The sequence below is a fragment of the Bombina bombina genome, chromosome 7, assembly GCF_027579735.1.
Source record: "Bombina bombina isolate aBomBom1 chromosome 7, aBomBom1.pri, whole genome shotgun sequence".
Lineage (NCBI taxonomy): Eukaryota > Metazoa > Chordata > Amphibia > Anura > Bombinatoridae > Bombina > Bombina bombina.
Window position 1 is genome coordinate 455,488,218 of NC_069505.1, and position 15,110 is coordinate 455,503,327.

The window sequence follows — 15,110 nt, forward strand, 5'->3', positions numbered from 1 at the left end:
AAAGCTTTAGGACACGGATGAAGGGAGGGAGCAAATCAGGTTACCTAAACGGAAGGCACCACGGCTTGCAAAACCTTTCTCCCAAAAATAGCCTCCGAAGAAGCAAAAGTATCAAATTTGTAAAATTTGGCAAAAGTGTGCAGTGAAGACCAAGTCGCTGCCTTACATATCTGGTCAACAGAAGCCTCGTTCTTGAAGGCCCATGTGGAAGCCACAGCCCTAGTGGAGTGAGCTGTGATTCTTTCAGGAGGGTGCCGTCCGGCAGTCTCATAAGCCAATCGGATGATGCTTTTAAGCCAAAAGGAAAGAGAGAGGTAGAAGTCGCTTTTTGACCTCTCCTTTTACCAGAATAGACAACAAACAAAGAAGATGTTTGTCTGAAATCTTTTGTAGCCTCTAAATAGAATTTTAGAGCACGGACTACGTCCAAATTGTGTAACAAACGTTCCTTCTTTGAAACTGGATTCGGACATAAAGAAGGTACAACTATCTCCTGGTTAATATTCTTGTTAGAAACAACCTTTGGAAGAAAACCAGGCTTAGTACGCAAAACCACCTTATCTGCATGGAACACCAGATAGGGCGGAGAACACTGCAGAGCAGATAACTCTGAAACTCTTCTAGCAGAAGAAATAGCAACCAAAAACAAAACTTTCCAAGATAGTAACTTAATATCTATGGAATGTAAAGGTTCAAACAGAACCCCTTGAAGAACTGAAAGAACTAGATTTAGACTCCAGGGAGGAGTCAAAGGTCTGTATACAGGCTTGATCCTAACCAGAGCCTGCACAAATGCTTGAACATCTGGCACAGCTGCCAGTCTTTTGTGTAGTAAGACAGATAAAGCAGAGATCTGTCCCTTTAGAGAACTTGCAGATAATCCTTTCTGCAAACCTTCTTGTAGAAAGGAGAGAATCTTAGGAATTTTTATCTTATTCCATGGGAATCCTTTGGATTCACACCAACAGATATATCTTTTCCATATTTTATGGTAAATCTTTCTAGTTACCGGTTTTCTGGCCTGAACCAGAGTATCTATCACAGAATCTGAAAACACACGCTTTGATAGGATCAAGCGTTCAATCTCCAAGCCGTCAGCTGGAGGGAGACCAGATTTGGATGTTCGAATGGACCCTGAACAAGAAGGTCCTGTCTCAAAGGTAGCTTCCATGGTGGAACCGATGACATATTCACCAGGTTTGCATACCAAGTCCTGCGTGGCCACGCAGGAGCTATCAAGATCACAGAGGCCCTCTCCTGTTTGATCCTGGCTACCAGCCTGGGAATGAGAGGAAACGGTGGAAATACATAAGCTAGGTTGAAAGTCCAAGGTGCTACTAGTGCATCTACTAGAGTCGCCTTGGGATCCCTGGATCTGGACCCGTAGCAAGGAACCTTGAAGTTCTGACGAGACGCCATCAGATCCATGTCTGGAATGCCCCATAATTGAGTTAGTTGGGCAAAGATCTCCGGGTGGAGTTCCCACTCCCCCGGATGGAATGTCTGACGACTCAGATAATCCGCTTCCCAGTTTTCCACACCTGGGATGTGGATCGCAGATAGGTGGCAGGAGTGATCCTCCGCCCATTGAATTATTTTGGTCACTTCTTTCATTGCCAGGGAACTCCTTGTTCCCCCCTAATGATTGATATACGCAACGGTCGTCATGTTGTCTGATTGGAATCTTATGAATCTGGCCTTTGCTAGCTGAGGCCAAGCCCTGAGAGCATTGAAGATCGCTCTTAGTTCCAGAATGTTTATCGGGAGAAGAGACTCTTCCCGAGACCATAGTCCCTGAGCTTTCAGGGATTCCCAGACCGCGCCCCAGCCCACTAGACTGGCGTCGGTCGTGACAATGACCCACTCTGGTCTGCGGAAGCTCATTCCCTGGGATAGATGGTCCAGGGTCAGCCACCAACGGAGTGAATCTCTGGTCTTCTGATCTACTTGAATCATTGGAGACAAGTCTGTATAGTCCCCATTCCACTGTTTGAGCATGCACAGTTGTAATGGTCTTAGATGAATTCGTGCAAAAGGAACTATGTCCATTGCTGCAACCATCAACCCTACTACTTCCATGCACTGCGCTATGCAAGGACGTGGAACAGAATGAAGAACTTGACAAGTGCTTATAAGTTTTGACTTTCTGACCTCTGTCAGAAAAATCCTCATTTCTAAGGAATCTATTATTGTTCCCAAGAAGGGAACTCTTGTTGACGGAGACAGAGAACTTTTTTCTATGTTCACCTTCCATCCGTGTGATCTGAGAAAGGCCAGAACGATGTCTGTATGAGCCTTTGCTTTTGACAGGGACGACGCTTGTATTAGAATGTCGTCCAAGTAAGGTACTACTGCAATGCCCCTCGGTCTTAGAACCGCTAGAAGGGACCCGAGTACCTTTGTGAAAATCCTTGAAGCAGTGGCTAACCCGAATGGGAGGGCAACAAACTGGTAATGTTTGTCCAGAAAGGCGAACCTTAGGAACTGATGATGTTCTTTGTGGATAGGAATATGTAGGTACGCATCCTTTAGATCCACGGTAGTCATAAATTGACCTTCCTGGATAGTGGGTAGAATCGTTCGAATGGTTTCCATCTTGAACGATGGTACCCTGAAAAATTTGTTTAGGATCTTCAAATCCAAAATTGGTCTGAAAGTTCCCTCTTTTTTGGGAACTACGAACAGATTTGAATAAAATCCCAATCCTTGTTCCTTTATTGGAACTGGGTGTATCACTCCCATCTTTAACAGGTCTTCTACACAATGTAAGAACGCCTGTCTCTTTATTTGGTTTAAGGATAAGTGAGACATGTGGAACCTTCCCCTTGGGGGTAGTTCCCTGAATTCCAGAAGATAACCCTGAGAAACTATTTCTAGTGCCCAGGGATCCTGAACATCTCTTGCCCAAGCCTGAGCAAAGAGAGAGAGTCTGCCCCCTACTAGATCCGGTCCCTGATTGGGGGCTACTCCTTCATGCTGTTTTGTTAGCAGCAGCAGGCTTCTTGGCCTGCTTACCCTTGTTCCAGCCTTGCATCGGTTTCCAGGCTGGTTTGGGTTGTGAGGCATTACCCTCTTGCTTAGAGGATGCAGAATTAGAGGCCGGTCCGTTCCTGAAATTGCGAAAGGAACGAAAATTAGACTTATTCTTGGCCTTGAAAGGCCTATCTTGTGGAAGGGCGTGGCCCTTTCCCCCAGTGATGTCTGAAATAATCTCTTTCAATTCTGGTCCAAATAGAGTTTTACCTTTGAAAGGGATGTTAAGCAATTTTGTCTTGGATGACACATCCGCTGACCAAGACTTTAGCCAAAGCGCTCTGCGCGCCACGATTGCAAACCCTGAATTTTTCGACGCTAATCTAGCTAATTGCAAAGCGGCATCTAAAATAAAAGAGTTAGCCAACTTAAGTGCGTGAACTCTGTCCATAACCTCCTCATATGGAGTCTCTCTACTGAGCGACTTTTCTAGTTCCTCGACCAGAACCACGCTGCTGTAGTGACAGGAACAATGCACGAAATGGGTTGTAGAAGGTAACCTTGCTGTACAAAAAACTTTTTAAGCAAACCCTCCAATTTTTTATCCATAGGATCTTTGAAAGCACAACTATCCTCGATAGGAATAGTAGTGCGCTTGTTTAGAGTAGAAACTGCCCCCTCGACCTTAGGGACTGTCTTCCATAAGTCCTTTCTGGGGTCGACCATAGGAAATAATTTCTTAAATATAGGGGGGGAACAAAAGGTATGCCGGGATTTTCCCACTCCTTATTCACTATGTCCGCCACCCACTTGGGTATAGGAAAAGCGTCGGGGTGCACCGGAACCTCTAGGAACTTGTCCATCTTGCATAATTTCTTTGGAATGACCAAGTTGTCACAATCATCCAGAGTAGATAACACCTCCTTAAGCAGTGCGCGGAGATGTTCTAATTTAAATTTAAATGTCACAACATCAGGTTCAGCTTGTTGAGAAATTTTTCCTGAATCTGAAATTTCCCCATCTGACAAAACCTCCCTCATGGCCACTTCAGATTGGTGTGAGGGTATGACAGAACAATTATCATCAGCGCCCTCCTGCTCTTCAGTGTTTAAAACAGAGCAATCGCGCTTTCTCTGATATGTAGGCATTTTGGATAAAATATTTGCTATGGAGTTATCCATTACAGCCGTCAATTGTTGCATGGTAATAAGCATTGGCGCGCTAGATGTACTAGGGGCCTCCTGCGTGGGCAAAACTGGTGTAGACACAGTAGGAGATGATGTAGTATCATGTTTACTCCCCTCATCTGAGGAATCATCTTGGGCAATTTCATTATCTGTGGCAGTACTGTCCTTACTTTGTTTGGACGCTATGGCACAATTATCAAACAAACTTAAATGGGGAGACACATTGGCTTTCATACATATAGAACATAGCTTATCCGAAGGGACAGACATGTTAAACAGGCTTAAACTTGTCAATAAAGCACAAAAAACGTTTTAAAACAAAACCGTTACTGTCTCTTTAAATTTTAAACAGAAAACACTTTATTACTGAATATGTGAAAAAGTATGAAGGAATTGTTCAAAAATTACCAAAATTTCACCACAGTGTCTTAAAGCAGTAAGAGTATTGCACACCAATTTTCAGAGCTTTAACCCTTAAAATAACGGAACCGGAGCCGTTTACAAATTTAACCCCTATACAGTCCCAGCTATAGCCTTTGCTGTGACCTAACCAAGCCCAGAGGGGAATACGATACCAAGTGACGCCTTCTAGAAACTTTTCCAGCTACTTTCAGATCCTCACACATGCATCTGCATGTCTTGCTCTCAAAAAACAACTGCGCAGTAATGGCGCGAAAATGAGGCTCAGCCTACAACTGGGAAGGCCCTCCCTGACTGGAAAAGGTGTCTAACATAGTGTCTGCCGTTAAAAAACGTTCCCCAAGTTTATAAATGTGAATTATCAGCATAAACATGTATAAAATGCCCAAATAAAGCAATCGATTTAGCCCATAAAAGTGTCTACCAGTTTTATAGCCCATATTAAGCCCTTTATTCTGTTTGCTTGACTAAGAAAATGGCTTACCGGTCCCCATGAGGGGAAATGACAGCCTTCCAGCATTACATGGTCTTGTTAGAAATATGGCTAGTCATACCTTAAGCAGAAAAGTCTGCTAACTGTTTCCGCCAACTGAAGTTACTTCATCTCAACAGTCCTATGTGGAAACAGCAATCGATTTTAGTTACTGTCTGCTAAAATCATCTTCCTCTCACAAACAGAAATCTTCATCCTTTTCTGTTTCAGAGTAAATAGTACATACCAGCACTATTTTAAAATAACAAACACTTGATAGAAGAATAAAAAACTACATTTAAACACCAAAAAACTCTTAACCATCTCCGTGGAGATGTTGCCTGTGCAACGGCAAAGAGAATGACTGGGGTGGGCGGAGCCTAGGAGGGACTATATGGCCAGCTTTGCTATGACTCTTTGCCATTTCCTGTTGGGGAAGAGATATTCCCACAAGTAAGGATGACGCCGTGGACCGGACACACCAATGTTGGAGAAATATATGTGCACACTCACCTGTAACCCACGTACCTCACACACAATATATATGCACACTCACCTGTAACCCACGTACCTCACACACAATATATGTGCACACTCACCTGTAACCCACGTACCTCACACTCACCTGTAACCCACGTACCTCATACACTATATATGTGCACATTCACCTGTAACCCACGTACCTCACACACAATATATGTGCACACTCACCTGTAACCCACGTACCTAATACACAATATATATGCACACTCACCTGTAACCCACGTACCTCACACACAATATTTGTGCACACTCACCTGTAACCCACGTACCTCACACACAATATATGTGCACACTCACCTGTAACCCACGTACCTCACACACAATATATGTGCACACTCACCTGTAACCCACGTACTACACACACAATATATGTGCACACTCACCTGTAACCCACGTACTACACACACAATATATGTGCACACTCACCTGTAACCTACGTACCTCACACACAATATATGTGCACACTCACCTGTAACCTACGTACCTCACACACAATATATGTGCACACTCACCTGTAACCTACGTACCTCACACACAATATATGTGCACACTCACCTGTAACCTACGTACCTCACACACAATATATGTGCACACTCACCTGTAACCTACGTACCTCACACACAATATATGTGCACACTCACCTGTAACCCACAAACCTCACACACAATATATGTGCACACTCACCTGTAACCCACGTACCTCACACACACACAATATATGTGCACACTCACCTGTAACCCATGTACCTCACACACAATATATGTGCACACTCACCTGTAACCCACACACAATATATGTGCGCATTCACCTGTAACCCACGTACCTCACACACAATATATGTGCACACTCACCTGTAACCCACGTACCTCACACACAATATACGTGCACACTCACCTATAACCCACGTACCTCCCACACAATACATGTGAACACTCACCTGTAACCAATGTACCTCAAACACAATATATGTGCACACTCACCTGTAACCCACGTACCTCACACACAATATGTGTGCACACTCACCTGTAACCCACATACCTCACACACACTATATGTGCACACTCACCTGTAACCCACGTACCTCACACACAATATATGTGCACACTCACCTGTAACCCACGTACCTCACACACAATATATGTGCACACTCACCTGTAACCCACATACCTCACACACACTATATGTGCACACTCAACTGTAACCCACGTACCTCACACACAATATATGTGCACACTCACCTGTAACCCAAGTACCTCACACACAATACATGTGCACACTCAGCCGTAGCCTACATACCTCACACACACAATATAAGTGCACACTCACCTGTAACCCACGTACCTCACACACAATATATGCGCACACTCACCTGTAACCCACGTACCTCACACACAATACATGTGCACACTCACCCGTAACCTACGTACCTCACACACACACAATATATGTGCACACTCACCTGTAACCTACGTACCTCACACATAATATATGTGCACACTCACCTGTAACCTACCTTACACACAATATATGTGCACACTCACCTGTAACCCACGTACCTCACACACACACACACAATATATGTGCACACTTACCTGTAACCCATGTACCTCACACACAATATATGTGCACACTCACCTGTAACCTACGTACCTCACACACAATATATGTGCACACTCACCTGTAACCTACCTTACACACAATATATGTGCACACTCACCTGTAACCCACGTACCTCACACACACACACACACAATATATGTGCACACTTACCTGTAACCCATGTACCTCACACACAATATATGTGCACACTCACCTGTAACCCATGTACCTCACACACAATATATGTGCACACTCACCTGTAACCCACGTACTACACACACAATATATGTGCACACTCACCTGTAACCTACGTACCTCAAACACAATATATGTGCACACTCACCTGTAATCCACGTACCTCACACACAATATATGTGCACACTCACCTGTAACCCACGTACCTCACACACAATATATGCGCTAACTCACCTTTAACTCACGTACCTCACACACACAATATATGTGCACACTCCCCTGTAACCCTCGTACCTCACAATATATGTGCACACTCACCTGTAACCCACGTACCTCACACACAATATATGTGCACACTCACCTGTAACCCACGTACCTCACACACAATATATGTGCACACTTACCTGTAACCCATGTACCTCACACACAATATATGTGCACACTCACCTGTAACCCACGTACCTCACACACAATATATGTTAATATTCACCTGTAACCTACATACCTCACACACAATATATGTGCACACTAGCCTGTAACCCACGTACCTCACACACAATATATATGCACACTCCCCTGTAACCTACGTACCTCACACACAATGTATGTGCACACTCCCCTGTAACCCTCGTACCTCACAATATATGTGCACACTCACCTGTAACCCACGTACCTCACACACAGTATATGTGCACACTTACCTGTAACCCATGTACCTCACACACAATATATGTGCACACTCACCTGTAACCTACGTACCTCACACACAGTATACGTGCACACTCACCTGTAACCTACGTACCTCACACACAATATATGTGCACACTCACCTGTAACCTACATACCTCACACACAATATATGTGCACACTCACCTGTAACTCACTTACCTCACACACAATATATGTGCACACTCCCCTGTAACCTACGTACCTCACACACAATATATGTGCACACTCACCTGTAACCTAAGTACCTTACACACAATATATGTGCACACTTACCTGTAACTCCAGTACCTCATACACAATATATGTGCACACTCACCTGTAACCTATGTACCTTACACGAAATATATATGCACACTCACCTGTAACCCAAGTACCTCACACACAACATATGTGCACACTCACCTGTAACCTACGTACCCCACACACACAATATATGTGCACACTCAACTGTAACCCATGTACCTCACACAAGATATATGTGCACACTCACCTGTAACCTATGTACCTCACACACAATATATGTGCACACTCACCTGTAACCCATGTACCTCACACACAATATATGTGCACACTCACCTGTAATAAAGTTAAAAGTTCCAATATTTATTCAGAAGATTAAAAAGGATAAACACAGCAATAGGTCAGAACATGGGCGCAGCACAGACAGGCATACGCGTTTCTGACGTATCCGTAGTCACAGCCTGAAGTGCTAGCCCGCACATTTGTTTAAAAGGCTATAAAACACTCATGATTGGTTATACAAAAAAAAAAAAAAAACACACCCCCATGAATAGTGACCAGTAACAGCATATCAAGTGTAGCACACCCTCCATTATCAGTGATGCATTATTAACTTATCGCTACTAAACTCGGTATGACAGTCAAAGTCAGAAATGCAGAAGATGCCAATATTTAACAAAATTAGAAAACCCAAATATATACATATTTCATTACTTAAGAACAGATTATTGCAAAAGTATCATAGCTGATGTTAGGAGAATATAAAAGAGACAGCTGGTGACAACATCACAAGATGTATAGATTAATCAGTAAACACATAGGTAAAGTGCACCTCTCTACATAAAATTGTATTGGTTAAAAGACCACTAGGGGTTACCCATTATGTCATAATACCTGATTGTGAGCTTGATATAAGTGGCATTATATTTATGCATGATACTCACAATAGTGCTCATAGTCTTAGAATAAACTAAAGCAGTGCAAGAAGATGTAATAATATTGCTAGAGCACAACATCATTAAATCATAATGAAGATTATCGAGATTATATAAGGGTCTTAACCAGCCTGATAAATGTAGAAAGTAAAATTCATGAAAGTTTACCTGGGAGATAAGCTATCCTAAAACTATTCCCAGTGGTTAATGATGTCAAATCTAGAGTTGAGGCCCTTCGGCAAACGAGTATCTAAAGTAAAAATCCAATACGCTTCTCTACGTGCCAATAAAAGATCAATGTCCCCTCCCCTAGGGGGTCTAGTGATCTTCTCAATTGCACACCAAGAGAAATATTGCAAGTTATTGTTATGAAAAGTGCCGAAATGTTGTAAAATGGGCGTAGTGGCTTTGTTCATTTTGAATGACGATAGGTGTTCAGAAATTCTTGTGTTGAGGTCCCTAGACGTAAGCCCTACATACTGTATTTGACAAAGGGAGCACTCTATCAGATAAAAGGCATATTCAGTTGTGCAGTTCATACACGTTTCAATATTATACATTTTGTTTGTTATCAGATTAGAAAATGTCTTAGTAACCCTGACAAAATCACACGGTTTGCATTTTCTTCGACCACATTTGTACATGCCAGTATGCCTGAGCCAGGAACCCTTTGTTTCATTTTTTGGTTTCAATAAAGTGGGTGCCAGTATGTTGCCCAATGTTGGGCTTTTTCTGTAAGAGCACCTCAAACCATTTTTCACAGTGTCTACCAGTTTGTCATCCGCTGAGAAGATAGAAAAATGTTTTCGTACAATTTTACAAATATGTGGATACTGTACGCTATGGTTTGTAACAAAAAAGATCAATGTCCCTCCGCATACGGCACAGAGGTGACAACTTACCCGGGGGTGATCCTGGATTACAAGTAAGAAGGTTTCTCATGATAGCTTGGTGGGCGATCCCTGCACACGCCTGGTTGTCCATAAAGCTTACGGTAAGTGATTGCTAATAACCACGCCTGCCTTTCTTCTCGTGTATTACACGTTTTGACTTTGCAAATTAATCCAGATGAACTATTGGATCCTACTTTATTACACACTAGCTATATAAAGCCTGAGGCTAAGTGTTCGGGTTTTTTGTGTATGTATTTCACTCACCTGTAACCCACGTACCTCACACACACAATATAAGTGCACACTCACTTGTAACCCACATACCTCACACACAATATATGTGCACACTCACCTGTAACCCACATACCTCACACACAATATCTGTGCACACTCACCTGTAACCCACGTACCTCACACACAATATATATGCACACTCACCCGTAACACACGTAGCTCACAAACAATATAGGTGCACACTCACCTGTAACCCACGTACCTCCCACACAATATATGTGCACACTCCCCTGTAACCCACGTACCTCCCACACAATATATGTGCACACTCCCCTGTAACCCACGTACCTCACACACAATATACGTGCACACTCACCTGTAACCCAGATACCTCCCACACAATATATGTGCACACTCACCTGTAACCCACGTACCTCACACACAATACATGTGCACACTCACCTGTAACCAACGTACCTCACACACAATATATGTGCACACTCACCTGTAACCCACGTACCTCACACACAATATATGTGCACACTCACCTGTAACCCACATACCTCACACACACTATATGTGCACACTCACCTGTAACCCACATACCTCACACACAATATATGTGCACACTCACCTGTAACCCACATACCTCACACACAATATCTGTGCACACTCACCTGTAACCCACGTACCTCACACACAATATATATGCACACTCACCCGTAACACACGTAGCTCACAAACAATATACGTGCACACTCACCTGTAACCCACGTACCTCCCACACAATATATGTGCACACTCCCCTGTAACCCACGTACCACACACACAATATACGTGCACACTCACCTGTAACCCAGATACCTCCCACACAATATATGTGCACACTCACCTGTAACCCACGTACCACACACACAATACATGTGCACACTCACCTGTAACCAACGTACCTCACACACAATATATGTGCACACTCACCTGTAACCCACGTACCTCACACACAATATATGTGCACACTCACCTGTAACCCACGTACCTCACACACAATACATGTGCACACTCACCCGTAACCTACGTACCTCACACACAATATATGTGCACACTCACCTGTAACCCACGTACCTCACACACACTATATGTGCACACTCACCTGTAACCCACGTACCTCACACACAATATGTGCACACTCACCTGTATCCCACGTACCTCACACACAATATATGTGCACACACACCTGTAACCCACGTACCTCACACACAATACATGTGCACACTCACTCGTAACATACGTACCTCACACACACAATATATGTGCACACTCACCTGTAACCCACGTACCTCACACACAATATATGCGCACACTCACCTTTAACTCACGTACCTTACACACACACAATATATGTGCACACTCATCTGTAACCCACGTACCTCACACTCAATATATGTGCACACTCCCCTGTAACCCACGTACCTCACACACAATACATGTGCACACTCACCTGTAACCCACGTACCTCACACACAATATATGTGCACACTCACCTGTATCCCACGTACCTAACACACAATATATGTGCACACACACCTGTAACCCACGTACCTTACACACAATACATGTGCACACTCACCCGTAACCTACGTACCTCACACACACAATATATGTGCACACTCAAATGTAACCCACGTACCTCACACACAATATATGCGCACACTCACCTTTAACTCACGTACCTTACACACACAATATATGTGCACACTCATCTGTAACCCACGTACCTCACACACACAATATATGTGCACACTCACCTGTAACCCATGTACCTCAAACACAATATATATGCACACTCACCTGTAACCCACGTACCTCACACACAATATATGTGCACACTCACCTGTAACCTACATACCTCACACACAATATATGTGCACACTCACCTGTAACTCACTTACCTCACACACAATATATGTGCACACTCACCTGTAACCCTGGTACCTCACACACAATATATGTGCACACTCCCCTGTAAACTACGTACCTCACACACAATATATGTGCACACTCACCTGTAACTCACTTACCTCACACACAATATATGTGCACACTCACCTGTAACCCTCGTACCTCACACACAATATATGTGCACACTGACCTGTAACCCACGTACCTCACACACAATATATGTCCACATTCCCCTGTAACCTACGTACCTCACACACAATATATGTGCACACTCACCTGTAACCCTCGTACCTCACACACAATATATGTGCACTCACCTGTAACCCACGTACCTCACACACAATATATGTGCATACTTACCTGTAACCCATGTACCTCACACACAATATATGTGCACACTCACCTGTAACCTACGTACCTCAAACACAGTATAAGTGCACACTCACCTGTAACCTACATACCTCACACACAATATATGTGCACACTCACCTGTAACCTATGTACCTTACATGCAATATATGTGCACACTCACCTGTAACCTATGAACCTTACACGCAATATATGTGCACACTCACCTGTAACCTACATACCTCACACACAATATATGTGCACACTCACCTGTAACTCACTTACCTCACACACAATATATGTGCACACTCACCTGTAACACTGGTACCTCACACACAATATATGTGCACACTCCCCTGTAACCTACGTACCTCACACACAATATATGTGCAAACTCACCTGTAACTCACTTACCTCACACACAATATATGTGCACACTCACCTGTAACCCTCGTACCTCACACACAATATATGTGCACACTGACCTGTAACCCACGTACCTCACACACAATATATGTCCACATTCCCCTGTAACCTACGTACCTCACACACATTATATGTGCACACTCACCTGTAACCCTCGTACCTCACACACAATATATGTGCATACTTACCTGTAACCCATGTACCTCACACACAATATATGTGCACACTTACCTGTAACCCATGTACCTCACACACAATATATGTGCACACTCACCTGTAACCTACGTACCTCACACACAGTATACGTGCACACTCACCTGTAACCTACATACCTCACACACAATATATGTGCACACTCACCTGTAACCTATGTACCTTACACGCAATATATGTGCACACTCACCTGTAACCTATGAACCTTACACGCAATATATGTGCACACTCACCTGTAACCTATGTACCTTACACACAATATATGTGCACACTCACCTGTAACCCACGTACCTCACACACAATATATGTGCACACTCACCTGTAACTCATGTACCTCACACACAATATATGTGCACACTCACCTGTAACCTATGTACCTTACACGCAATATATGTGCACACTCACCTGTAACCCACGTACCTCACACACAATATATGTGCACACTCAACTGTAACCCACGTACCTCACACAGAATATATGTGCACACTCACCTGTAACCTACATACCTTACACACAATATATGTGCACACTGACCTGTAACCCATGTACCTCACACAAGATATATGTGCACACTCACTTGTAACCCCTGTACCTCACACACAAAATATAAGTGCACACTCGCCTGTAACCCCCGTACCTCACACACACAATATAAGTGCACACTCACATGTAACCCACATACCTTACACACAATATATGTGCACACTCATCTGTAACCCACGTACCTCACACACAATATATGTGCACACTCACCTGTAACCTACATACACAATTTATGTGCACACTCACCTGTAACCCACGTACCTCACACACAATATATGTGCACACTCACCTGTAACCCACGTACCTCACACATAATATATGTGCACACTCCCCTGTAACCAACGTACCTCACCCACAATATACGTGCACACTCACCTGTAACCCACGTACCTCACACACAATATAAATGCACACTCACCTGTAACACACGTACCTCACACACATAATATATGTGCACACTCACCTGTAACCCAAGTATCTCACACACAATATATGTGCACACTCACCTGTAACCCACGTACCTCACACACAATATATGTGCACACTCACCTGTAACACACGTACCTCACACACAATATATGTGCACACTCACCTGTAACCCAAGTATCTTACTCAATAATTCTAGATACAGTTGTCTCTGGGAGATGAGAGCTTTCAACGCTTTAGTATAATTAAATTTGGTATAGCGTACCAGGATAGATAGGGTTCTCTTATTATTTGCTAGTCAATTGAGGGTTACTGGTGAGATTCCCGTTATCCTTTTATTTGTCTAGCATAATATAATATCCTGGTATAGCTGGGATTATTATGTGGGTGGTACTGAAAATACAGTAATCAATTACTAAAGCCTCCAGGATGTGTTGACTCTAACAGTATCCACGCTATTGCCACAAATTAACGTTATATTGTGGTAAGCTATCTGGAGAATTAAATAATTTACTGAAATAGAATAATTATATGGTTCCCAAAAAAATAGCTTCGATTTTGCCCTAGTTGTTTTGGTCTCATTCCTATATAGAACACTGTTGTGATATAAGCCAAAACTGCCTTCTTACTCAATAATTCTTATGTGGTAAGTCAATCCCCAATAGTAATACACAAAGATCAATTCCCCAAACTTATTCTAGTAATATATTGTTGGTTATTGTAGTGTAATAACATTGAGAGGTGCTTGGTGTGACATACTTGGGTATAGTGAGAC

General features: G+C 43.2%; 1 protein-coding gene across 1 annotated transcript in view; it reads right to left on the reverse strand.

Moving 5' to 3' along the window:
• LOC128666707 (gastrula zinc finger protein XlCGF57.1-like) overlaps positions 1–15,110 on the reverse strand; it is a 125,969-nt gene that overhangs the window by 32,159 nt on the left and 78,700 nt on the right. The window lies entirely within an intron of this gene.